This window comes from Rattus norvegicus, chromosome 4, assembly GCF_036323735.1.
Source record: "Rattus norvegicus strain BN/NHsdMcwi chromosome 4, GRCr8, whole genome shotgun sequence".
Lineage (NCBI taxonomy): Eukaryota > Metazoa > Chordata > Mammalia > Rodentia > Muridae > Rattus > Rattus norvegicus.
Window position 1 is genome coordinate 135137426 of NC_086022.1, and position 25636 is coordinate 135163061.

Below are 25636 nucleotides of genomic sequence, written 5' to 3' on the forward strand. Positions count from 1 at the left end.
AAGGACTGGAAGAGCTTGAAGGGTCTCGAGACCTCATATGAACAACAATGCCAACCAACCAGAGCTTCCAGGGACTAAGCCACTACCCAAAGACTATACATGGACTGACCCTGGGCTCCAACTTCATAGGTAGCAATGAATAGCCTAGTAAAAGCACCAGTGGAAGGGGAAGCTCTTGGTTCTGCCAAGACTGTACCCCCCAGTGAACGTGATTGTTGGGGGAAGGGTGGTAATGGGGGGAGGATGGGGAGGGGAACACCAATATAGAAGGGGAGGGGGAGAGGTTAGGAGGATGTTGGTCCGGAAACTGGGAAGGGGAATAACAACCAAAATGTAAATAAGAAATACTCAAGTTACTAAAGATAAAAAAATATATATTTGATTTATTATTTGAATCTTCAGATGCAAAATCCACAGAGACAGAAGACTGCCTGCTGAAGAAATTTATTATTGCGTGACACTACTTATATCTCTGTTTAAACAGAGACTTCAAAATGAACAAAGACAACACAATTAAGGCCAGGAAAAGAATTCAGGATATTCTCGTGACCTCTTGGGAAGGTCACAGCTCCTACCCTAGCTGTAGTAATTCTACTTAGCAGGAATGTTTTGGCTTCATGTATCTGAGCTATTTATTTCTTTTTTTCCCTTGCAGTCTCAAGAGTGCCCACCTGTCTGGGCAATATCTGAGCTATTTCTAATCCAACTGTCTCTCCACCTCTTCAGAGGCCCATGTTTCTCATAGGTCCTGAGCCAGCCTGAGCCAGAGTTCTGAGTCTTTGCAAATGTAGTTGCTTGGAGCACATGTTCTTGTTAGGGTACTTGACTCTGCAGCCCCACCATGTCAACAGGAGTCAATAGGAGTGTCGATGCTCACAGCAAGTGGGGTGTAGCCATCACTCTCCCCATTCCCCTGTGGTCTGATTGCCCTATGCCTGGGCACATGACAAAGTCAACATTGTGCACTCCAATAACACTTCTCTCTAATTCTTCATCAGGGTGCTCAAAATACCAGCCCACTCCCTCGGCAGTCAAGGCAGAAATAGAGCCACCCTGCATCGATGGCAATGTCGGAAGTTGTCTCTTAGCAGCCATGTTTACCATTCTCTCCCAGTTGTGTTTTCTTCCAAAATGGTTTTCCAACACACTGTCTCGGGGGACCACTGTGACCCTCTAATCCCATTAAGAGATGGTCCCTTTGCAAGGAAATCTTATCAGAAATTCCCTAGGAAGAAAAAAAATCATTATTAGATTTGGCTGAGGAAATCTTAATTATATACAAATTCAGCCTGTCCCAAGGATGTCCCTGGGGAGCTGGGGCCAAAGGACCCATGCACTATCCTTACCCTGCCAATGCTCACTCAGAGCTTTGATTTTTACTCTAGAGGCACTGAAGAGGACAGGTGTGGTCCATTTGGTTTTTGGCATAAGATAGAATGCCCATGGGAGTTAGGAGCACCCACAGCCAGTGCCACTGGTGTCCACAGATCATCTGGGGAAGAGGGAAAGGAAATTTTCTAATACGTAATTTTCTTGGTGGGATGGTGGTGGGATAATTTGGATTTGGGGAATAGAAGGTAAGTGACTTCTTTGGCTCAGGTCGTAAATGCCCCCTGTCCCCCCTGAAGGACCACGTGTAAAGTCTTGGTTGAGAAGTATCAATAGAATGTGGTGGTCTAGTGGGAGGTCTTTAGGTTATTGGAAGTATACCCCACTGGGAAATTATGGGACCCTAGTCTTTAATTTTCTTCTTCTTCCTAGTGATAAGGTGAGCAGTTCAGCTGTGTGACACACTCCTGTGATATGTTGCATTACCCTGGGTCCAAAGCAAAGGGACCAACCAATCCAGGTGGAGACTTCCAAACTGTGAGCACAAATACATCTTTTTTCTTTCTACATTGTCCTAGTGTTTGCTGTAGTAATGAAAGGCTGACTAATACAGTGACTGCAAGTATTCTGTCTCATATGAAAGATGAAACCTGACTAGACAGGAAGTTCCCACGGCAGCCTAGATCATGCTTATGAAATCACACGCTTCTTGTGAGACCGTTTGTTTGCCAGTCCTGGCTCTCTACCTCAGACCCATTTCGTGTCATTCCTCTACTCTGCTTAAGGGGACAGGAGATGACCCTTGCAGGCTCCACTCTCATCTGGCTGGCTTTGGTCAATGGGATGTTCAGGCAGGAGGGTAGGCACAAGCCCAGACATCTTCCATCCTGTTTCTGCCTTCCTGCTGGGGACAGGGTCTGGAGGCAGCAGCGTAAGCTTCAGTTTCTGTAGCTTCAGGCATGCCATGGTTCTGGTTTCTGTGGAGGCTCTGATGCCCTGGGCTGGTTTGATGCTGACCCTACCCTCTGTGTCTTACCTGTTGGGCAGCAATATCTTCCTGCAGTCCTGGAACTCTGAACTTCCCAGTGTCCGCTGTGGCTTCTGAACAATTCCCATTGCTGGGAAACCAGTTCCCCCCTTAAACATAGTCTGCTTCAAATGTAGAGATGTCTCCATTTTCCCTTAGATCATGAAGGACACAGCCTAATGCAAACCATACATGGGACAGAGGTTTAGTTTACTCTTTACCTCCTTCCTTCCTTCCTTCCTTCCTTCCTTCCTTCCTTCCTTCCCCTCTCTTTCTTTCTTTCTTTCTTTCTTTCTTTCTTTCTTTCTTTCTTTCTTTCTTCTTTTTTTCTTTCTTTTCTTTCTTTCTTTCTTTCCTTCCTTCCTTCCTTCCTTCTTTCTTCTTTCCTCTCTTTCTTTCTTTCTTTCTTTCTTTCTTTCTTTCTTTCTTTCTTTCTTCTTTTTTCTTTCTTTCTTCTTTTCTTTCTTTCTTTCTTTCTTTTGTTCTTTCTTTCGTTCTTTCTTCCTTTCTGTGTGTGCTTGTGTGTACAGAGGTATAGGTGCTCTTGGAAGTGAGAGGCACTGGATCCCCTTTCAGTTACAGGTAGTTGTGAGTCATCCAGCACAGGTTCTGGGTACTGAACTTGGTTCCTCTGTTAAGAGCAGTGCCCCGTTTTAACTTCTGGGCCTTCTTTCTTTCCCACTCTATTCATGTGCTTTTTTTCTCAGATTCCATTAAGGAGTAGACCCAACCTGTTCTAGATGTGTCTCTTTGCAGATGTGTACAACATTAGAGAATCTTTGTTTTCATGCTTAATGAGGTTAATCAGTTGAATGGCCTTAGGGGCCAGCATTTATAAACGCTGCCGGTCCAGAGCTGGGTGTTGATACGGGGATCTAATAGGTAGCTCCCCGGGCTCGGGAAGACTCCTGCCACCCACACTGGCTGCTCTCTATCCTGACTTTTTGTTGCTAGGACTCAGTGTCTTGGTGGAAAGAAGCCTATCAGCTCAGCCTGGGTCCTCTGGCTTCTGTACCAATGTGCACATGTGGGAGGAGGAAGTTGTATGCTTCAGCTTCTGTACTGGGTGTGAGGGTCTTTAATCATCACCCTATTTAAGAGCATATATGATGGAAGGGCAATTCCTCAGAGGGAGCTGGACTGATGCTGGCAGTGGGTGTGGGTGTTGGACCTACAGCAGGCAGGGATTCAGCACTTCATGTATGGTGGGCTGTCTCATGGTTGTCATTCATAATTCTCCAGAGGGTCTAAATGTGCTTGAAGTCTATTCACAGTTGTCTGTGAGATGGTGATGGTAATGATGATGATTATGGTGATGGTGGTGATGATGTTTTTTTTTTTTTTTTTTTTTTTTTTGAGACAGGATTTCTCACTGTGACCCTGGGTGCCCTGGAAGTCTCTTCAGAGGCCAGGCTGGCCTTGAACTCAAAAGATGTGCTTGCCTCTGCCTCCCGAGTGCTGGCATTAAAGGTGTGCACCAGCATCAGCAATCACCACCACTCAGCTTGAGCATCATCTTATTTAAGTCATTGCAACAGAGGGATCTGCCCAGCAAATGACAAAGGTCCTACAGCTGGGAGAGAAGCACAGTTGGATTTTGCCTCTGGTGGGTCAGACTTCAAAGTCTGGCATGGCAATTGGCTTGGTTCAGGGTTTCTCTGGTGGGAAATGGCCACTTCTTGCCTTCCTAACAGGAGGCCACTTCTTGCTCTTGTCCCACAGACATCCCACCTGATTTCCACATTGAATGCTGCATTTTCTGAAGGCCCACACGGCAGCTTGCAGTCAGAGAGCTGTGTGCTGTGTCAAGTCTCTTGCTCCACACAGGTGCTTTTCAGAGAACTCTAGTGATAAAGCCAGAGAGAGAGAGACAGAGAGAGAGAGAGAGAGAGAGAGAGAGAGAGAGAGAGAGAGACAGAGAGACAGAGAGACAGAGAGACAGAGGCAGAGACAGAAAGGACTAGAGGGAGAGAGAGAGGGAGACAGACAGACATAGATAGAGACAGACAGACATAGAAACAGACAGAGATGGAGGGAACACAGAGAAAACCAAACACCCAACCACCTACTTACCACTATGATTGTTTCCTTCAGGGACTCACAGAGTATAGTATAATTACTCTCCAGTAATCCCTAAGAACAGTACATCCCATTTGGCTCCCCGTCCAGTGCTGAGGATGGAACCTCGGTGGGGTGGGGTGCAGGCAAGGGTTCTACAACTGAGCTGTATCCCCAGGTCTTATGTTTTAACTAATTCGACCTTGGAATTAGTGTTCTTTAGCGTCTCTGCTTATGGATGTCGCTCAAGAGAACTCAGTGTGACGAGGTCTTCTATCTAGGCAAACCAAGCAGAAGGCTCCCCACCAGTGGAGAGGGAAGCTTGGGGGCTGGAGCCCTCTCTTCCACATCCTAGTGTTTTGACTGTGCTGGTTGGGGTGTGGGGGAGTTTATGCTCTTCCGTAGCGTCTTCTGTTCTGTTTGCATAGCAAGACCTGGGCTTATGTTATGTTGCATGATTTTACTTTTTATGGTACTGGCCTGGACCCCAGGGCTTCATGGGTGCCAAGTAAGTGCTCTATCATTGTGTTACACCCCCAGCCCCATAGCTTCTTTTTGTGAATCTCTCTCCTCTCTTCTCCAAATACAAGGGCACAGCATCTCATAAAATATTAAAAAGCATTATGTTACATTTTAGGACTGTAATAACAGCAGTGTAAGATAACTGGAGGTCTTGTAGGTATTTCACAACAAGATTTGAGGTCGGGTTCTAGTTTCAGTGTTTGTTCATGGATTCCATTACACTTTGGAGTTGAAGCAAACATATGACATCATCTGTTTCATTTTTTTTGTTTGTTTGTTTTAGCTCTCTCTGAGCTGCCTAGAAAAAGATTCTTTAATTTGATTGAGGCATCACCAGTTAAAATGGCAGTCTGCGGTGGCACATGCATTAATCCCAATACTCAGGAAGCAGATGCAGCTAGATCTCTGAGTTTGAGGCTAGCCTTGTCTACAGATAGAGTTCCAGGATAGCCAGGAGTATAGAGAGAAACCTTGTCTCAGAAAACAAAACAAAGCAAACCAAACAAAACAATAAGAACAATGAAATAGCAATCTCACTTCAAATTCAGTGGAACTGACATTTTCTGATGCAAAGTTTCCAAATGGAATTTCTTAGCTTGGTCATGTGTGGATGTATTAATGATGGCAGCAGTGGCTTCTGTTTAGCGACATTGTCATTAGAGGATTAAAGAGTAAGGTTTCTGCAGGATTATGGTGAATTCATCTGAACCATAAGCCATCTTCCCATGACGCATTGCAGCATCCACCTTTTGGCTACAGAGCAGCGAAGGCTTTAAATCTGAAAAGAGAGAGTCAAATTCTGAATTAGTCGTGTTGTCCTATTAGCTGCAGATTTTATGATAAATTCTGCACATAATAATTACCCTGCAACAGTTCTATCTGTGAGAACTTGTACAAATTCTATATATATCTTTAAAAATGAAGACGGATGAGTAGTGTTTTGGCCAAACAATAAATATATAATGAATCATCACCTTTGATCTTTCTGGCTTTCTATGGGGTCAAAGTTGGAATGGGTTATAAATCATGATTTATGCCTGGATGTCTCTGGTATTTTTTTTAATGTAGCCTTTCTCCCCATTGGTTTGCTTTTGAGTCGTTTAATTATTCATCACTCCCCAGCACCCAAGCTTCTTCAGAGTTAAGTGTATATGTTTAATTTTGAATGCAATTAGATTTTCAATACTTGTTTTCCAGCTCTGCTGTAAGGATATAAAAGTATCTTTTAAAATATATTGCATTATAGTATATTAATAATGGAATGACATTAATGTAGAGACTGCTACAGTAATTCTTCTCCTAGGGTTCAGGCCTTGTGAGCTCTCCTCTCTCCCTGTTAGCATGTCCATTGGTGTCATTCTTGGTCAGGTCATGCTTAGGCAGTCCTGGTGGTGAGGCTTCATGTGTACCTTCTGACATTTCTGGGAGACTCAAACTCATACTGAATTCCTTCATCCTCCGTGTCTTACAATCTTTCTGCCCCTTCTTCTGCAATGATCCCTGAGCCTCAGGTTCAGGTGCTGAGCTGTAGATCTACTGGAGCTGGGCACAAATAGTGCCCCAGGGAAAAGAATACTAATGGGCTTTCCAATACTAAATTGTCAGTCAGGCTGAAAATATACATGCAAATGACGTTATATGTACTTAATGTATTTAGGAAAATATATACATATATATGTATATGCACTCATATATACATATAGGAACATACATGTTTACATATACATATATACGAACATATATGAATATATACACATATATATATTCCATATGTATATGTAGTCCTATATGTATATATAGGTACACATATATTTAATAAATATGAATATATTCCTACATGTATATGGATTCCTGAATGTATATGTGTATTCCTATATGCATATATGTATATGTATGCACATGAATATATGTAACGATAATTAATGAAAAAAGAGGCCATGAATTTGAAAGGCAGGGGGCATACATGGGAAGGGTTGGAGAGTGGAAAGGGAAAGAGAAATGATATAATCTCAAAAAATTATTTTAAAAAAGATTGCGGTAAATGAAAGCCTAAAACATACGCATACATAGACACACATGTGTACCTATGACCAACTGCAAATGGGTTAGTTTTTTTAAGCAAAAATTTGCAGGCATTTCCTTCACTTGCTGTCTTTTCCTGCTTTTCGTTGGAGTTCAGATTTCTAAATCCTCACATGAGCTGTGGGGGGCGAATACGCATGCTTCTTCCCATAGTTACAACAGATTTGAAAGTGCTGCCTGATTTAATAGGACAGACACTTGTAAAAAGGAACGTTTTTGTAGTAAGTGTGTATGGATCCACGTGCATGTGTGCACATGTGTGTAGAGGCCACAGGTCTATGCTGGGTACCTTTCTCTGAGATTTTGAGACAGAGTCTGTCCTCGGTCTCTCTGCTCACTGATTGGGGTATCTGGCCCATTGGCAAGCTGCAGGACCCTGTGCCTCCCCAGCCCTGGGCTTATAGGTGTGCACTGCCTCGCTCAGGTTTAGGCTGGTTCTGGAATATGAACTTAGACTCTGTGCTCGTTCAACAAGCAGTTTATCAACTGATCCATCTCCCCGCTCCCTGATGAGATGAAGACTTTAAAGGGGGATTTCTTTATATGATAATTAGTTAATACTACAGTAAAACAAAGCCCGATCTAGCTTTGCAGCTCCTGAGAAGCAATAGATCTTTTCAAGCTAGAAAGATGGCGTGTGGATGCCTCCGTGGTTGGCTCTCCATTAGGGCTGATGGAAGGCCGAAACTCTGTTTTAGCCCCTCGGCTCCAAGTTATTTGATGTTAAAACACATCAATCAACTTTTTAGCATAACTTGATGCTGTAATTGGATCCTGACATAAGCTTATTTCATACATTACTTCTGTTAATTTGTTTTTATGCCCCAGTTAAAGTTTCAAGCCACTTAGCACCTTATGAGGAAGAAACAGTTGCCATCATACTTAAGAAAAACCCTTGGGTGCCTCACACCCTGGGCGAAATCCCTCTTCGCTCGCCCACTGTCTCTATACCTTGTGAGTTAGTTCCCCTAAGTATGAAATTGTTGAAACAGCACAGAATATTTTAGCTAAACTGGAGTCACCTCATTAAGCATCCTATGTAAGGGTTGAATGTGGCCGTGTGGCCACTCTAGTGGATATAGTCCCAGCACTAAAAAACATTTATTGCCACCATTAAAAAAAGAACTTTTAAAATGAGTTTGAAAGAAAGCCATTACCTCCTTAACTACCAAATAAACTCAGTGGTCTATGTAGATTATGATGAAATATCTCTGCTGCTTCAATCTTATTCTCTTTGTTCCCGAAGCTGTAATTCATGCTGCGCTTTTGCTGACAACTTGGTAACTACGTTTGCTCCCGGCCTGGTCCTGCCCCCTTCTCATCTCCCGCCTTCTTTCACTTATGGAATTTGCTTTGTTTGCTTTGCGCTCTTTCTCCCTCTTGCAATAAATTGTTTTTTTCCTTGTCCCCCCTTACCCCCGCCAGTGCCAGCCCATATGTGTGTGTCCTATATACACTTAAAATAAGACTTGGGTGCTTTGGGGAGGTGTGGTTGAGAACTGGCCACCCGAGGGTGTGTTACTTAGAGATTCTGCTAATGTCGTTTTGTAAATCTTGCAGCCTCCTGATGTGCACAGAGGAGAACTTAGGCTTGGCAGAGTACTTGCCTAGTCTACACAAACGCCGTTAGAGCTCCAGTACCACACAGGCTGGGGTGCATAAAACACAGTGCTGCATGCCTGTAATCAGCACTCAGGAGTCAGAGGCAGGGGGATCAGAAGTTTAAGGTCATCACTGGCTGAAAACAAGTTTGAGGCCAGCCTAAGTTGTTCTATGAGAATCGGTCTTTAAAAATATGTATATATGTACAGATATATGTATATTTATTTATAATTATAAATATGTACATATATATGTGTACATGCATATCAAAACATATTTAAGAACGTGTAACTGAATTTACTTGGATTGGGAATCAAGAAGTACTTTCTCTATATATCTTAAAACCAATATTTTAAAATAAAGCAAAACAGGAAGGCTCAGTTCCCTGGTAAACCAATCCCTTGCCCCAGGTAACTCTCAGGGCCTGAAAATACTGAGATCAGTATGGAATTTTCTCCATTATTACATTTCATGTATTTATTTTGTGTGTGCTCGCGTGAATGCAGGCACATAAGTGCCACAACATGCTTATGGAGGTCTGAGGACAGCTTTTGGGAGGTGGTTCTCACTTTTCACTCTGTCGGACCCAGGGATTGAACTCAGGGCATCTGGCTTGCATGGTACTCCATGTTACTGCTGAGACCTCCAGGCCAAAGTTTTTGAAATATCACGAAAAAGGATTTTGCCTATTGAGCCACAAAGTGGTGCAAGTGGTGCAGTGTGTGTGTGTGTGTGTGTGTGTGTGTGTGTGTGTGTGTGTGAAGGTGCTTGTCACTCAAGCCTTGCAACCCGAATCTGATGCCCAGAACCCACGAGGGAAGGAGAACTGACTCCTGAAAGTTCCTGAACCCTTTCACTCTTCTTCTGCACTTACACACACACACACACACACACACACACACACACAGAGTCCCATGATGGTGCCATTTTGAAAGTGAAAGTGATCATAGGATAATATTTCCTGTGTTTCCAACTATAAGTTGCCTTAAAGCAACAAGTCAATCCTTAGAGTTTTACAGCTCTGCTCAAAAGAGACCTTCAGGAGCCTAGCAAAACTGTCTTCTGAGGGGCTTCATCCAACAGCGGTTGAAAACAGATGCGGAGATCCCAAGCCAAACATCAGCTGTAGCTCGAAGAGTCTGGTGGAAGAGTGCGGGATAGAAGTGAGAGAGCCGGATGAGGAAAGAACACCACACGAAGACCTACAGAATCAACTAACCTGGGACCACGGAGGCTCAGAGACTCAACCACCAACCAAAGAGCATGCAATGGCTGGACATAGGCCACTACACATTTGTAACCAATGTGCAGCTTGGTCTTCATGTGGGTCATCTAACAATTGGAGCGGGGGCTCTCTGACTTTGTTGCCCGCCATTGGATCCCCTTCCCCTAGCTAGACTGCCTGGTCAAACCTCTGTGGGAGAGGATGCGCTTAGTCCTCTAGCAACTTGATGTTCTGGACAGGGTGCACTAGGCGGATTCTCTTCTCTGAGAAGGGGAGGGGGCACTGGGGGGAGGAGCTTCTGAGGGTGGGACTGGGAGGAGAGGAGGGAGGGGGGCTGTGATTGGGATGTAAAGTAAATGAATTAACAACCACCACCACTACCACCACCACCGCCACCACCACAACAACAACCCACCAGAACTTTAACCAGGTAGAATATGTGGACACCTAAGGATAATGTTTCACAGGAAATCTTGTGGCTCTGTATTATAGACTGACTGGCAGTTCTTTTGCACTGTCATGCAAACACAAATGGTGGGTATATTTACCTGAATAGCACCAGTATCGGCTAACATGGTGTTCCCCGGAACAACAGTAGTACACATACTGTTATGTATTCAGCATCTGCCTGGAGATGACCTGGAGTTGGTCACTGGCATTAAGAGAATGTGGAGAAGATTTTAGGGAGAGTCTGTTTTCAACATTCTTGTACCTTTTGAATTCAGAGCAAAACAACAACAACAACACCACCACCAAAACCTAAAAGAAATCTGAACTCTTACTGAGAATAGTAGATCTTGATGGGAGTAGGTTCCCATCTTTCCTGTGGTTCTGAATAAAGCAGCCTAGTCTTAGGGCTGTCTCCTGGACACATTACCACCATTAGATTTCTCAAGGAGAAGCAGGTTAGGAAGTGCAGATGTTGTGATGGTTTTGAATACTTCTTCACAGAGGGTGCAGGCAACTTTTAGACAACGTGGCAGACTTCTTTTGGTCTTTTGAAGAGAATGCAAGACACGGTAAATCCATGAAGAGTCTTCTTGGTATTGGCCTACTTTCAGGAACCGTATCTCTAGCAGTAAGTAGACAGAGCCACTCACTTTACAGTGAAACGTGATGTGCAGAATTTTTTAATGATGGAAAAAGCAAAAGATCTTTACTGCTAATGTATAAGAAGCTTTGAGCATCCCTGGGAGACTGGAGGAATGACTCTTTCTTCAATAAAAACCACAGTGGGTGCATTAGTTGGGGTTGTCTAGAGGAACAGAACTTATAGAATGAGTATACATACATACATATATGTGTATATATTCTATAAATATTTTCACTATATAAATATATATTATATATGAATACTATATAGATGTAAATGCAATATATAATATATATTATATATGACACAGTCTCTTAATGACAGTGACCAGCTCCATCAGGTAATGATCAAGGAGGAACTGTATCATTGCTATTCTGGGGGAGTTCCATGTTTGCCAACACTGGTGCTACGTGAGCACATCGAGTAGCTACTCATTGTGTTTGCGTGGCCTTGCAAAAGAACAGCCAGTTTATAAGTACTGTACACAGTACATATATATTTATGTATAATAAATATACAATATATGATATAGATTTATAAATATATAACATAACACACATTTATAAATATATAGAATATAAATATATACATTTATATTTAATGTAAATATATTAAATATAATACATGCATGGTTAATGATATATAAATATAAATATAAATTTATATGATTTATTATAATGGCTTGCAGGCTGTGGTCTAGCTGTTGTGAGGTATCCTCCAGAGAAGACTACTTAGACACAGGTTCGAGCCAATAGTGAGTCTTTACTAGCTGGTCAGTGACTACACTGGGCATTTGGGACCTGAGTACAGTCCCAAGCCTTTCTCGGGGTGAGGTTTTAAGTACAAACTCCACATCCTGGATTGAGATACCTCAGCGAGAACAGTGCATTCAGAGGTGGAACAACAGAAGCCAACAAGGAAAGGTTAGTATATTAGAGATGTTCCCAGAACTGTGGACTCAGACGGTTATGTCTTTGTTTTCATTTTGGCAGGTGGTGCTGCCTCTGTGCTGGGTTCCAAGGCCTGAGTGGTATTTCCATCATGGCCTCAGTTATGCTAAGGTCTAGAGTGAGGTGCTATTATGCAGCCAATCCAACAGTGGCTGTCTACCAATGGAAGGTCCAGGAATCCAGTATTTGCTCAATCCACAAAGCTGGATGTCTTGGCTGGTCTTCAGTGTATTACTGGAATCCTGAAGAAGCAGGCTCTAAGGGCACCGAAGGAATGGACTTGCCAATAAGAGCAAGCAGGCAAAGAGCAAGCTTCCTTCTTCCATGTCTGGCATGTAGGCTGCCATCAGGAGGTGTGGTCCAGATTAAAGGTATGTCTTCCCACCTCAAAAGACTTGAAATTTCTCTCACAGATGTGCCCTGCCACTTGGGTTTTAGTTAATTCAAGCTAACAACCATGAATAGCCACCACAGAGAACTTATTTACAGTAAAACTGCACTGAATAAGCTATTTTTAAAGTGACAATTTGTTACCAAAGTGCCAACGAAAAAAACACACCCCGAATATAAAAGTTTAGTTTCTGGAAAATTCCAAGTAGGATGTTTAAACTCAGTTTTTCAGTTTGGTAGGGCAAGTCATAAAACTCCTTCTACACTTTCCCTACTTGCTATGCAGCCCACTTAAACGCATAGCAGCCCTGTCTGTCTTTTTTTAAAGGTTTATTTATTTTTATTTTACATATACGAGTATTTGCCTGCATGTGTCTATATGCATCACATGCATGTCTGGAGTCTCAGACGCAAAGAGGGTGTCAGATCCCCTAAAACTAGAATTATGGACAACTTTGAGCCACTGTATGGGTGTTGAGAACAGAACCCAGGTCCTCTGGAGGAGCAGCCAGGGCTCTTAACTGCTGAGCCATTTCTCTGGCTCTGTCTGGAAATGCGGGTTGTTGTGTAGTCTGGCGAAGCCTTTTGACCGTTATATCATCATGTGGATCTATACTTGCTGTGCCAGCCATGGCTTAATTCTTATTTCCATGGGAATGTATAAAATGCTTTGGGCAGGAATAAATCCAGCCTCACCATAGTTTTAAAACTAATTGCAAACCATCTGTGCTATTTCATGAAACCCAGGCTTCAAGATGGAAAGCTGGACCTAGGTGTGCTAATGTTTGTGTCTGCTTTCTTTCTTTCTTTCTTTCTTTCTTTCTTTCTTTCTTTCTTTCTTCCTATCTATCCATCTATCTATCTATCTATTTTGCACACTGTAGCTGTCTTCAGACACACCAGAAGAGGGCATCGGATCGCATTACAAATGGTTGTGAACCACCATGTGGTTGCTGGGATTTGAACTCAGGACCTCTAGAAGAGCGGTCAGTGCTCTTAACCTCTGAGCCATCTCTCCAAGCCCCTGTGTCTGCTTTCAAATAGCCTTTTGTAGAGCCCACAGTGGTGGTTTGAATAGGAATGGCTCCTATAGACTCAGCTTGTGAATGCTTGGTCCATAGGGAATAGCCCTGTTAGGAGGTGTGGCCTTGTTGGACTGGGTGTGGGTGTGGCCTTATTGGAGGAAGTGCATCACTGTGGGGGAAGGGCTTTGAGGTCTCATTTGCTCAAGCTAGGCCTAGTGTGGTATTGTCCTTCAAGATATGGAACTCTCAGCTTCTCCAGCGCCACATCTGCGTGTATGCTGCTGTGATGATAATGGACTGAACCTCTGAAACTACAAGCCAGCCCCAATGAAATGTTTTCCCCTTTAAGAGTTCCCTGGCTGTGGTGTCTCTTCACAGCAAAAGAAACCCTGATTAAGATACTCACCTATCTGCCTAACAGGTAACGAAATCCAGAAGGCTTCAGAGTTGCAGAGTCGCAGCCTAGGGCCAGTGCAGCCAGTGGGAAGACCTCTTCACAATTGTCCCCTTCTTCCTAGATGTGATCCTAAATGTGTCCTCAGTAAACTTCTCCTTTCTTTCAGCATAGGACAGATTCTGGGCAAAAGACAAAATGAAAGTGTGTGTGTGTGTGTGTGTGTGTGTGTGTGTGTGTGTGTGTGTGTGAAGCAGTTGTTAAGAACACAAACTTGTTAAGATGGCCCTGCAGTTCCACCAGGGGCTTTGGAGGATGGTGGCCTACGTGGGTCATGCAGGGGCACTGCTCAGAAACTCCCTGCAGTGAACTCCCTAATCCTGTTCAATGCTATACTGTTGGTGTCTTGGTGTTCCGAATGGTTTTAGATAGACACACCATATTTTCATTCTACATCTGGGTTCTCCAAATTATGTAGTTGGTGCCAACTGTGGGCCTGTGGTGAGTTTATACAGATATTTTGCTGGGGTTTCCTAGCACCTGTGCAGGGGTGGCACCTTATACATTCTTGTACTAGAGCAGCCATCTGCAAGGCAGAGGCAATGGATAAGAAGCTGACACACGGAAACTTGGGCCACTCTCATGCATGTCCTCTCCCAAGGCTCTGGGAAAGCTGAACGAGTTAAAAATATTTGTGCAAAATTGTCTGACCTTTGTCTCTCTCTGCCTCTAGATACACCTCAGCTGATAGGATGCACTGTTTGGAAACTGACAGGGCATTCATGGCTGTTGTGATAACTGTAGGAGGCATTGCAGGCCAGTGGACATAGCTCAGAGATGCTTAACCTTTACCATACACTGAGCATGCACACATGGTATAGAAATCTCCTACATCATACATGACATTCAAATGACTCAGGTGTACATTCTTGTGTGTGTGTGTGTGTGTGTGTGTGTGTGTGTGTGTGTGTGTATAATTCATGTGTGCATATGTGTAGAGGTCAGAGGCTAACCTAAGGTATTGTTTCTCAGGAGTCATCCATTTCCCAACAGTCTCTCATTGACTTGGAGCTTGCCAAAAAGGCTGTGCTGGCTGGCCTACGAGCCCCGGAGAGCTTCTTGTCTCTCTACATCCCCAGTGCTGAGATTACAAACACACACCTCTATACCCAACTTTTTCCTTTTTCTTTTTCTTTTATGGATTTTGGAGATTGAACTAAGGTTCTCCTGCTCTGAAGGCAAGCAGACACTTCGCCATCTTCCCAGCCCCCACAGCATTGATTCTTGAGCATGAAACTAAGTTTCTCTTCACAGGTGTTAGGAAGGTGACCCCCATCCTCCACAGAGCTGCGGCCTGCTTTTGCTTGGCTTTACAAAACACAGAAATATTCATGGTTATAAGTGCAGTAAAATTTGAAACACTATCATAGCCTGTGCATTGGACCGTACTAAGAACTCACCACTGCGTTTGAAATCCTGTTACTAGAAGTAACTGTTTGTGGTAAGGAACCCCTGAGAGAGTACCCAATGGGAGTCTGCACAGGCAGAAGAAACTAAGTCACCTTCAGGCATAAGATAAAGCTTTATACACTTAGCACATATTACAAAGTGTCAAGGTGAAGGCACTCCCTCTAAGTGGGTGGCAACCCTGGACATCTTGTGTGATTTATCGCAGGGCAGGACTTTGAAAACTGTGGCCTGTGGGCTGGATTCATCCTGTGGTATGTTTTTGTAGAGTACTTGAGCTAAGAATGGTTCTTTTACTTTTTTGGTTGTCATACTTTAAAGTTGTTTAAAAAAATGAAAAGAATATTTAACAGTAATCCGTGTGACTCATGATTCCTAAACTAGATCTCTCTCTCTCTCTCTCTCTCTCTCTCTCTCTCTCTCTGTCTCTGTCTCTCTCAGTCTCTCTCTGTCTCTCTGTCTCTGTCTCTGTCTCTGTCTCTGTCTCTGTCTCTCTCTCTCTCTCTCTCTCTCTCTCCTTCTCCCTCTCTCTCTCTGCTATTTTGTTTTTCTCACCAAAGGTCACTGGTTTCTGGTCTACCATGGAGAATCTCAAGTATGTTTCTAACACCCACACAGTTATAATAAGCTTATTATCTGCTTTGCTCTTTGTTGTTTCTCTTTCCTGTTGCTGTTGGGTAACGTGAATTTGGTAATTTGTCTGTGGTCAGAGATCTACCCCTTTCTTTTAGAAAGGAAAAGAGGGTGTCTGATAGTTATCTCCGGTTGCTGTGTTCAAAGCCAATGTTTGTAAGGAGCCATGCTTGTCTGAGGACTTAGGGAGCTTTGTGATCTTCTCCACTGTTTGGGGTTTCCCAGCTTCCCCGTCTCAGTCCTGCTGGCTCAAGGCTCCCTATAACAGACCCATATTCTTCCTCTATTTATCTTTCTTGCCTCACCTGGAGGCTCTCAGAGGCTGGCCCAGCAGTGAGACTGGAGTTAGCCAATGGGAGGCTGCAGATAGCTAACTCCCCTCCCTCACACCGTGGTTGCTGGATTCTTCTTCTCTCAGCCCAGAGACCACTTTGGCCTTTCCAGTCTCATTGCACTGCCCAGTGTCCTGGAGGTTCCACACCTCTCCTCAACCTTCTTTTCTTCAAGCCTCTTTGACTTGGCCTTGAATTGCTGAAAGCAGGTGTGTGTGTGTGTGTGTGTGTGTGTGTGTGTGTGTGTGTGTGTGTGTGTGTGTACAAAGTGTACATGTTCGTGTGGGTGTGCATACATACTTGTGAGCATGCATATAAAGAGAAAAGGTTGCCATCTGGTATCTTTCTTGATCATTCTCCATCTTTTCTTTTTGAGACAGGAGTTCTCAACAAACCTGAAGCTCACTCACTGGACAAGATGGTTGGGTTCTGTCTATCTCCCTGTGTCCACTGCTGGGGTTATAGACATGTACCACCATGCCCAGATCTTGATGCGAGTGTTGAGAATCTGAGCTCAGGCCCTCATGCTTGGCTGACAGGTACTTTACCAACTGAGAAACCTCCCCAGCCCCACTGTTGAGTTTTTATAATACCTTTCTCACTTGTGGGCCCCAAGGTTCATATACTGGAGACTCGTTTCTCTGAGTGGCAGTGCTGAAGTGGAGGGAGCTTTAAGAAAGAGATAAGGCCCATTGTGAGGAAATCAGATCATTGTGGACACTACCTCTGAACAGATTACTGTTGTCTCCTGGTTGGGGGTGGTCACTGCTCTTCAGAGTGCATTTTTATGAAGAGAGGCCATCTCTTCTGCATGTGGGTATTTCTTTCTGAGTCCCTGCCATGTTGTGACAGGATCGAGGGAGCCTTGAGTAGAGGATGGGCAGATGGAGCTGGCTGATCTTATATTTTAAGCCTCCTACACGTGAGCTAAATAAAACTCATATTTAGAAGTGTTTATGCACTTTGCTATAGCAACAGAAAACAAACTAATACTATGCCAAGCCTGTCACTTCTGCAAAGAAAAAAAAATCAAAAACAAAGATGCATCTCGCGTTGGGGAGCCTGAAGTACTCTGCGCTCAGGAGCTGTGTTGGTGTCAGGAGGGTCTCCGACGCCTTATCTGCTCTTGGCCTTTGACAGAAAGCGATAGAAACTCAAGGGTCTTTGAGGAATGGTTTCTCTGTGCTCGTGGAACTTCCACCTTGTCTGGTTGCAGCTGCTCAGATGAAGTCAGGAATCTTCCTGCCTTCTGGCTGCACGCTGCATGTGGCCTTTCTTCGCAAGCTGGCTTTCCTCCGTGGTGGCCACCTTGGCTGTGGATGCGGCAAGTGGCTCTCTCCCCACTCTTTGCTTCTTCGTACGAAGGCAGGAAGCTTTTGTTCCTCCTCCCCCTCCTCCTCCCCCTCCTCCTCCTCCCCCTCCTCCTCCTCTTCCTCCTCTTCCTCCTCTTCCTCCTCTTCCTCCTCCTCCTCCTCTTCCTCCTCCTCCTCCCCCCTCCTCCTCCTTTTCCTCCCCCCTCCTCCTCCTCCTCCCCCTCCCCCTCCCTCCCTCCTCCCCCTTCTCCTCTGCCTCTTCCTCCTCACACTCCGGAACACTAGCCTGTGTGATGGAGCCCCCTCCTCTTTTTGGCAGGGCCTGTCTTCAAGATGCTCCTTTGGGCCAATCACAGTATAAGCTTTCTAGGGCAGGGCTTGGTCCTGTGTGGCTGGTGCTTACAGTTTTGTGAGGTGACAGTAGGAGCACGATTATGACTTTGAGTCATATTTCCTTCTCCAGGAATGAGGCTGACTCTGCTCATCTTTGCTGTTTGATGTCTGCGCCAGTCTCTCTTAGAGACATAGAGGGGTGGAGAAGGAGTGGTTCTGATGCTGACCTCATGTTGACCTGTGAACCCGTCTACTCCCTCCATTCCTTTTCATCTGACCAGCTCAGCAGAAACCCCCATCTGACTCCCTGTGTGCATGCTGGGGTCACATGACTGTCATTGAGCTGGCACCTCGATGCACACCCAAAGGCCAGACAGCTCTGTGAGAACACGCCAGCCGGAGGGAGGGGAAGGGTTGGCTCTGAAGGTGGTGGTTCTTAAACTGTGATGGGCACGTGTGCTACAGGAGTCTTGAGGAAAGTGCAGATCCTGATTCTGAGGGCTGGGATTGGCTCTGAGACTATGTCCACTAAGCTACTACTGCTGCTGCTGCTCCTGGCCTATGGACAAGGATTATAAAAGTCTAGCCATATGTATACCATATAGTGGTATACCATATATGGTACATTGTGAAATATACCACAAGGCAAAGGGATTCTGGGAGACACATGGCTCCCTTTCTCTTAGCCCATACATCATCTTTTAAAATTCTGTTCAACTCAGCACTTATAAATCCTTCATTTCCCACCAAGTGTTTTCCAACAAGTAGAAACACACAGTGATATTGTAATTTTCAACTTTCTAGCTTTTACTGTTTGAAATCCCTCAAAGTTTCTGGGATGGTAGGACACACGGACATGAAAAAAAATCACTGTGGTTTGATTTATCCTTGAAGAGCTTTGGGGTCCTTCATTTCCCTCACTGGGGCCCTGGCGGGAAGAGCCATTTCACAGGTGGACATAGTTGAACAGGCCTCTTTTGCTTGCCTTACCCAGAGAGTCCGCTGTGTTGGAGAAAATTAGTTCTCCATGCCAAACTCATCATTTATAGAAACAATCACTGGGAATAAACTCTCCTGGCTGAGGAAGATTTCAGTGCTTAGGAACACTGAAGCCAGGATGGCGATGGCAGTCTCTCTGAAGTGAACAGGATTCTTCAGGCCATTTGGTGCTGGGTAGAAATTATTCTCCTGGCACAAAATCGACACTACTTTATTCTGATGTGTGCACCTGGGTGGGGCTTGGAGGGAGACAACTCACTTCTTTGTGGCAGATTTCAGGGTGTGTAGAGAGGTGGAATAATCAGGGCTGCATCTGAGCCAGGGAGCGCCTAACAGCTGAGGTAGGCTGGGGCTTTGGGGCACCTCTTCCCCTGCTTAGTCTCTTTATATGATCTGTCTGTGGAAGCTTCATGGGTGTCAGTTCAGAGCTTCCTAAGCATACAAGAAGTGGGGGGGGGTGGAGGAGGAGATTGGGGGAAGGAGAAGAGAAGGAAAGAGAAGAAGGAGGTGCTGGGCCACATCACCTTTTGTGAGGAGGGCATCTTGGAAATTATGTAACACCATCTCCACCGGATTCTGACTAGTCAGTTTGTTTAAAAGGTCTTAGTTTTATAAAGATCTGGGGACCTGGATTTTCAATGTTGAAAGCCATTACTATCACATTGTGAGAAGACTCCAGTGGTTGAGTGTGGGGGATGTATAGCCATCCTTAAGAAAATCCAAACTGGCCGTAGATGCTGTGGAAGACATTTTAACCCTTAAAACCCATGCTTTCCTGACTCCTCCAAGGCTGACCTATGGTGTGAATCACTGTGGTAGTCTCTCGGTCACTGTCTTGGCTGCTGCCGAATGAATAGAGTTCATTTAGTAATGAACAAGGCATCGGTACCCTGGTTTGCCAGATTATAAGCACATTGATTTCTTTTCATTTTACCGTGATGGTTTCGATTGGTATTATGTGAAGAACTTAGGACTTTTCTAAGGTCAAAAAGGTGGAGATAGCGTCCCGGAACCAGCCATCCAACCTGCCTGTTCAGCAGAGCTGTATTATTATGGAGACAGGGGTGATGCTAGAACTCGGGCTCCTACCTCCAGGGCATGGCAGCAGATGGGGCGTGGAGTGTAATAAGCTTGAACTCCCCACTGCAGCCCCGCCACATAAGGAGAACAATAATAACACTCCAAGAATGAAAACATCCATCAGAGGCTGACAGCGCTTTGACACAGATTTTCCCCGCGTTACTCAAGGATCTAGTTAAATATGATGAAGTTGCTAATAAAAATTCTTTGGTGGTCCTAATGAAACAGCCATGCAGACCCCACCCCCTCCTTGTTAGGAAGGCAGAAAAGCTGTGTGAGAATTTTCCCTGGCTACCTCTCGTCCTAGTCTGAGCAAACAAAAGGCCACCACAGCAGTCATCTTTTAGCATTGGAGGTAATACGGTGGTGGATCGCTTTAATGGCAGTTTCCAGCATTAAGGAAGCTGGTCTTGTCGTTTTTGACGGACAGGGTATCCCTGGTGAGAGCAGGAAGTGATAGAATTGAAGAGCTGCTTATCCCCCCCTCCCCACCCCCAGGAATCTGAGGCGTTGCTTTGTTTACTGTTTAATTTTTTTTTTATGAAACATTGTCCTGTAAAGCAAATGTGCTCTTACTTATGGTGTCAGTGGAAGGAAGAGGGACACGTTTCATGTCGGAGTAGAGCCTGGTTGCGGAGCGAGTGGTGAATGCGACTCTTCAGTTGCAATGTGGCACCTCAGGCATGGTTAGGCTGGCTCCCCCTGCCTTAGTGGTACTGACTGCTCACGGTGGATGACTTCGTACAGGTGACCTTGCACAGCATCCTTATTTCTGCCTACTTTTGCTTTACTTGCCCATTCACTGAGGCAGGGGTGTTGTGAGAAGACAGAGGCTTGTGAACTCTTGTCCTCCTGTGTCTCATGCAATCATCTCTTCTGAAGTGTGACTACTGCCATGGCGGTCTAGAAGCAGGTTCTGGGTCACACCATTCCTAGATCTGAATACCCTTCAACACCTCACCCAGCTCAGTTGGATTTCTCCTTTCACCTCTCCTCTCTCTCTCTCCAGACACCTCCCTCTTTCCCAATTTCTTTGGTTTGAGCATTAAGGGTTTTATGCATGAAGTTTGTTTGTCCCCCCGCCCCCATCCAGTGTAAAAACACAGTAAGGTTTTACAGAAGCAGTTTTAAGATTCTGGCGCAGTGCCACATACCTTCAATCTCAGCCACGCAGGGATTTGGAAGCTGGCTTGGGCTTTCAAAACAAATGAACAAACACAATAAAAACCCAGGGAAAAAACCCCCGAAAACGATAATGTTTAATATAGATTTAAGCACAGCCATGGGAGGAGAAGGGTGCGTAGGGAGAGGGCAGCACATACCTAAGTCATGGGTATGGGCTTCTAGAGAGAGAGCCACACGTTTAAGTGATGTACGTGGGCTCTTCCAGAGCTCACCAGCCTGCATCTGCTTTCTTGAAAGTGACATACTTATCCTACAGATGAAGAAACTGAAGCCTGGGCAGATGGAAATATTTGGACAAATAATGCTGTTTGAGGTTGTTGGGCTAAAATTGTACCACCTAATGCCCAATCTGAGAGTATTTAACGCCAGCCAGAACCAACCCGCCTCATTGAATAGGGACTGAGCTTAATAGAAGCTTTTAGTATTTTTTTTTTATTGTGATAGCTAACAAAATTATCATTTGAACCTTTAAAAATATTTTATCCAATTTGTGCTTATTTTTAGTTTCGTTTTAGATCTCTAGTCGTGTCATGCAAAATATTCTCAATTTTATATATATCTAAAAATTTCAGTTAAAAAAAAAACCCTTACATTATTAGTATGTGATGTTATCAGCTTTCCTCAAGACATTTTTTTTAATCTCCTCTGCTCTCTCCTCTTTTCCTTCACGTTCCCATTATCCACTGCGGTCTAGACTGTTCCACCCCCAGTCCTCACCTTTTCACTTTCGTTCGACAGGTGCTCCATTACCCTTTCAGTCACTCTCCCTTAAAGCCCATTTCTTCCCCTGGTCCAGCCCCTTTCTAGTTTCCTGGTATCCCCCCTCCCCCAGTCTTACCTAGATACACATATATAAAAGGTAGACGCTAAGATTTGCATATGAGGGAGAATGTGAGGTGTTTATCTTTTTGGGTTTGACTTACCTCGCTTAATGTAACACTTTGGAGGTCTACCCATTTCTTGGACATTGCATAATTTCACTTTTCTTTACAGCTGACTAAAAATTCCATTGCATAAATGTACCACATCTTCATTATTAATTCCTCGGCTGATGGGCATCTAACTGATTCCCTTTTCCTACCTATTGTGATGGAAGAGAGTAGCAATGAGTTTGGCTGATTAAGTGTCTCTGTGGTAGGGTGTGGGCATGCCTTTTGGGCATGCGCAGCCGGGTCAGGTGCCGTTACAGCTCTCGATGCCGACTACCCTACACTTCTGGACTGAGCAGCGCTTGCACATCAGGGAATTGTGCCTTGGTTTATGCCGTAGTTATGTAGTTATGATGGTGTCAGACACTGACTTGGTGACTCCGATCAGGCAGAAATTCTACACGTGTTTTCTGACTCATAAACACCACCCAGATGAACACGAAGGTTCCTTCTTGCTGTGGTCTGCCTTTCCTGGCTTCAGACTCCAAGCAATCTCATTCCCCTCTACTCCCAGTCCTAAAAAAAGAAAAGAAAAGAACAGAAAAAGTATGCCCAGACTTGTGACTTCACAGTAGATGCCCGTTGGGTGTGCACATGCTTTGTATGACCTGGGGATGATCTCTTTCCTCACTGGCTTTGACTTCTGCACAAGAAATATGGAGCGTCATCATGTTGACAAGGAATCACCGAACAATCGATCTATGTCATTAAGGGTTTCTTACCAACCCCGTTGCACAAGTGTGGCCCTGGGCAGTGTCTCTGAAAACCATTGTTCCTCTCTGTCTGCCGTGAAAGGAGTTGACTGTGTACTGTGGTATGTCCGTCTTGGAGGAAGGAGTTCTCATTGACAATAAAAAGCTCCTGTCAGATTTGCTTTGCAAATCTAGCCCTCCTCTTGCTCAAGCTCTGCAGGCCTCAGGTGCCAAGTAGAGCAGAATGCTGCTTTTATAGCTCTGATCCTATCTTCACAATGAGAAAAAGTGTTTATGTAACTGATTTCTTTCCTCGCCAGACAGAGTGGCAAGCAGCTGGGGGCTACTCTTCATTATAGTCTTACCATCACCACTGCCGCTGCCGCCACTGCCACTGCTGCAGCCACCACCATTACCACCACCATTACCACCACCACCATCACCACCACCATCACCACCACCATCACCATCACCACCATCACCATCACCACCACCACCACCACCACCATCACCACCATCACCACCACCATCACCACCATCACCACCACCATCACCACCACTATCACCTTTACCTCCACCACCACCATGACCACCACCTTCGTTACCACCACCACCATCACCATCACCACCATCACCACCATTACCACCACTATCACCACCACCACCATCACCACCACCACCACCACCATCACCACCACTACCACCATCACCACCACCATCACCACCATCACCACCACCACCACCACCACCACCACCATCACCACCATCACCACCACCACCATCACCACCACCACCACTACCACCACCACCATTACCACCACCACCATCATTACCACCACCACCACTACCACCATCACCACCACCATCACCAACCCTACCATCACCACCACCACCACCACCACCATCATTACCACCACCACCATCACCACCACCATCACCACACCACCATCACCACACCACTGCCACCATCACCAGTAAGCAGGATTGTCGTCATCACCAATTACATTGAGACAGGGTGAATTACATTTCACTTCTATTTTTCCTTCCTCAGAACAAAGCCTGGTAGACTCGAGGTCTGCTAGCATCCGTAAGGCCCAGTTGCCTCATAGATAGGTTGTCTGCTTAGCTGAAGGAAGTGCGGACAAGGGGCACCAAACAGTGTCTCTTTTGAAGTGGATGAAATCCCATCAACAAGTTTGAGTATCTGCAGCTCCCAAAACTTTTCCTGGAGTCCTTTGGAAATTGCCCTGAAAATAAGTCAGCTCAGAGCTTAGGAGGGGTAATTAAGTCGGCACTTATGTGTGATGGTATGGGGGAGGGGGTTAAAAATAGGTGGTCCCTGACTTACTCGGTTCAACTTGGGCTGACTTTACGATGGTGCGAAAATGATACATATTCAGGAGATTTCAAATTCTGGGTTTGGATGTTTTCCTGGGTTTGAGATATTTGCTTCGATGTGTCTTCATGATCCAGAGCAGCAGAGAGTGACAGCCACCAGGTAGCCATTCTGTCACGATGGGACTCCCCTAGTGCTCCACAAAGCTTGCTGCTAAGCTGCTGTGTTCAGTAGGGCACCTTTATTAAATACATCTTCAACTCGGGCTATGTTCAACTTATGGGAGGTTTTCCAGAATGAAATCCCATTGTCAGTCAAGAGGTAATCTATGAGGCCCGGGACACCGTGAGGGGACCCCTCAAACACGCCACAGCTTTCCTTGTTGCTAAGATATCATGTTCAGTAGTGGGTGTATTATATACGTTTCAGCTTAGGATATGTTTAAGTTACAATGCCTTTCCTAGGATGTAGCCCCATTGGCATCCAGAGGCATCGATGTAGGTGTCATGGCTTTATTCTCACAGATTGGCATTCAGCAGGTTTGAAGGGAGAGGTAGGGATCTGTTAACATCCCCAATGGTCCCGCAGGCAGCTGGGCCTCAGTGCAGGTGGCCTCCAGTGTAGTTTGCTTCTCTGCACAGTAAAAAAAAGAACGCTGACTTTTAGGGCAGCGTTTGGTGGCACTGAGATTTGTGAGGAAGTGTTCAAAAGTTTCGTAGTTGAAATTTTCAAATAAAAAAAAAATCTTGGAATTCCACCTAGGCAGTTGACTGTTTTTCTAGCTGACATGCACATATAGGTCAGAGTTCTAGTTACCTGCTTCTGCCTAGCACAGAACCCGACTTGTAGCTTAAAATAAACCTTCAGATCTTGTGACCCGGGAATTTAGGAAGCACTTGTTGGGGCGGTTTGAATCTGACCTGAGGCACATAGCTGGGCTTCCAGGACTGATGACTGATTCCCAAATGGCTGTCTCATAGAGACGCTCACGCCCATGCTCTCCCGTGCCTCCTGCTCCCCTCGTGTTTTCCTTTTAATTTGCATAAAACCTACACAAAAGAGTCTTTTTAAAAATTCCCCTCTCCCAAACATGGCCTTTTTCTCAGTTATGCTTAGGGCTGCAGTGCTCACTGTCATCTGTCTCTGTCTGTCTGTCTGTCTGTCTGTCTGTCTGTCTGCCTGCCTGCCTGCCTGCCTGCCTGCCCATCTGTATGAATGGCTGTCACTGACTGCTGAATCTCTTCCAAAGCTCTCCCCCCATAGTTAGTTCATGTTCTTCAGGCATAATGGTCTCTTTCTGGATGGAGGCTGACATTTGAGAAGCAGGAAATAGAAGCTCCCAGGCCTGTTAAGAGCTCTGCGCATAGCTGTGTGGTGTCGCTCCTGTTGGATCACAGTGGTCAAAGCACTCATGTGGCCTGCTGAGCTCAGGAATTTCCTCAATACACTCTGTCCCCTGATGGGGGACTGCACAGCCACATTTCAGAAGGCTCCTGTGGGACGAGGGAGTTGCCAACGTTGTCATTATAAATACCCTCTTGCTTCCAGACCTCCCCTTTCCCAAGGATTAGGCAAAGAAGGGATTCCCCAGAGCGTGCCTGCCCAGGAGGTGGGTTCTGTACAATGCATAGCAATGGAAG

At 45.0% G+C, this 25636-nt stretch overlaps 2 long non-coding RNA genes across 22 annotated transcripts in view; one reads left to right on the forward strand and one right to left on the reverse strand.

The window, feature by feature from the left end:
- The window catches only part of LOC102555697 (uncharacterized), a 60913-nt gene that overhangs the window by 3428 nt on the left and 31849 nt on the right, over positions 1–25636 (forward strand). For 10 of the 17 annotated variants that reach the window (XR_592238.4, XR_005503784.2, XR_005503790.2 and 7 more), the window contains 2 exons: positions 1762–1866; positions 3720–3962. This is a non-coding gene — a long non-coding RNA (uncharacterized LOC102555697). Of the gene's footprint in view, positions 1–1761; positions 1867–3719; positions 3963–4078; positions 4274–25636 lie in introns of those variants that run through there. The other 7 variants (XR_005503793.2, XR_005503788.2, XR_005503789.2 and 4 more) reach the window with 3 other exon arrangements.
- Positions 307–17493, reverse strand: LOC108350739 (uncharacterized). 5 transcript variants are annotated; one of them, XR_010066240.1, is made up of 8 exons: positions 17331–17493; positions 16723–16798; positions 14859–15065; positions 13710–13879; positions 10394–10497; positions 9657–9759; positions 5474–5714; positions 307–1225 (listed from the first exon to the last, which is right to left on the reverse strand). It is a non-coding gene; the product is annotated as an uncharacterized LOC108350739 (long non-coding RNA). The 5 variants fall into 5 exon arrangements; XR_005503802.2 differs by lacking the exon at positions 14859–15065; XR_010066239.1 differs by having other exon boundaries at positions 16723–17493.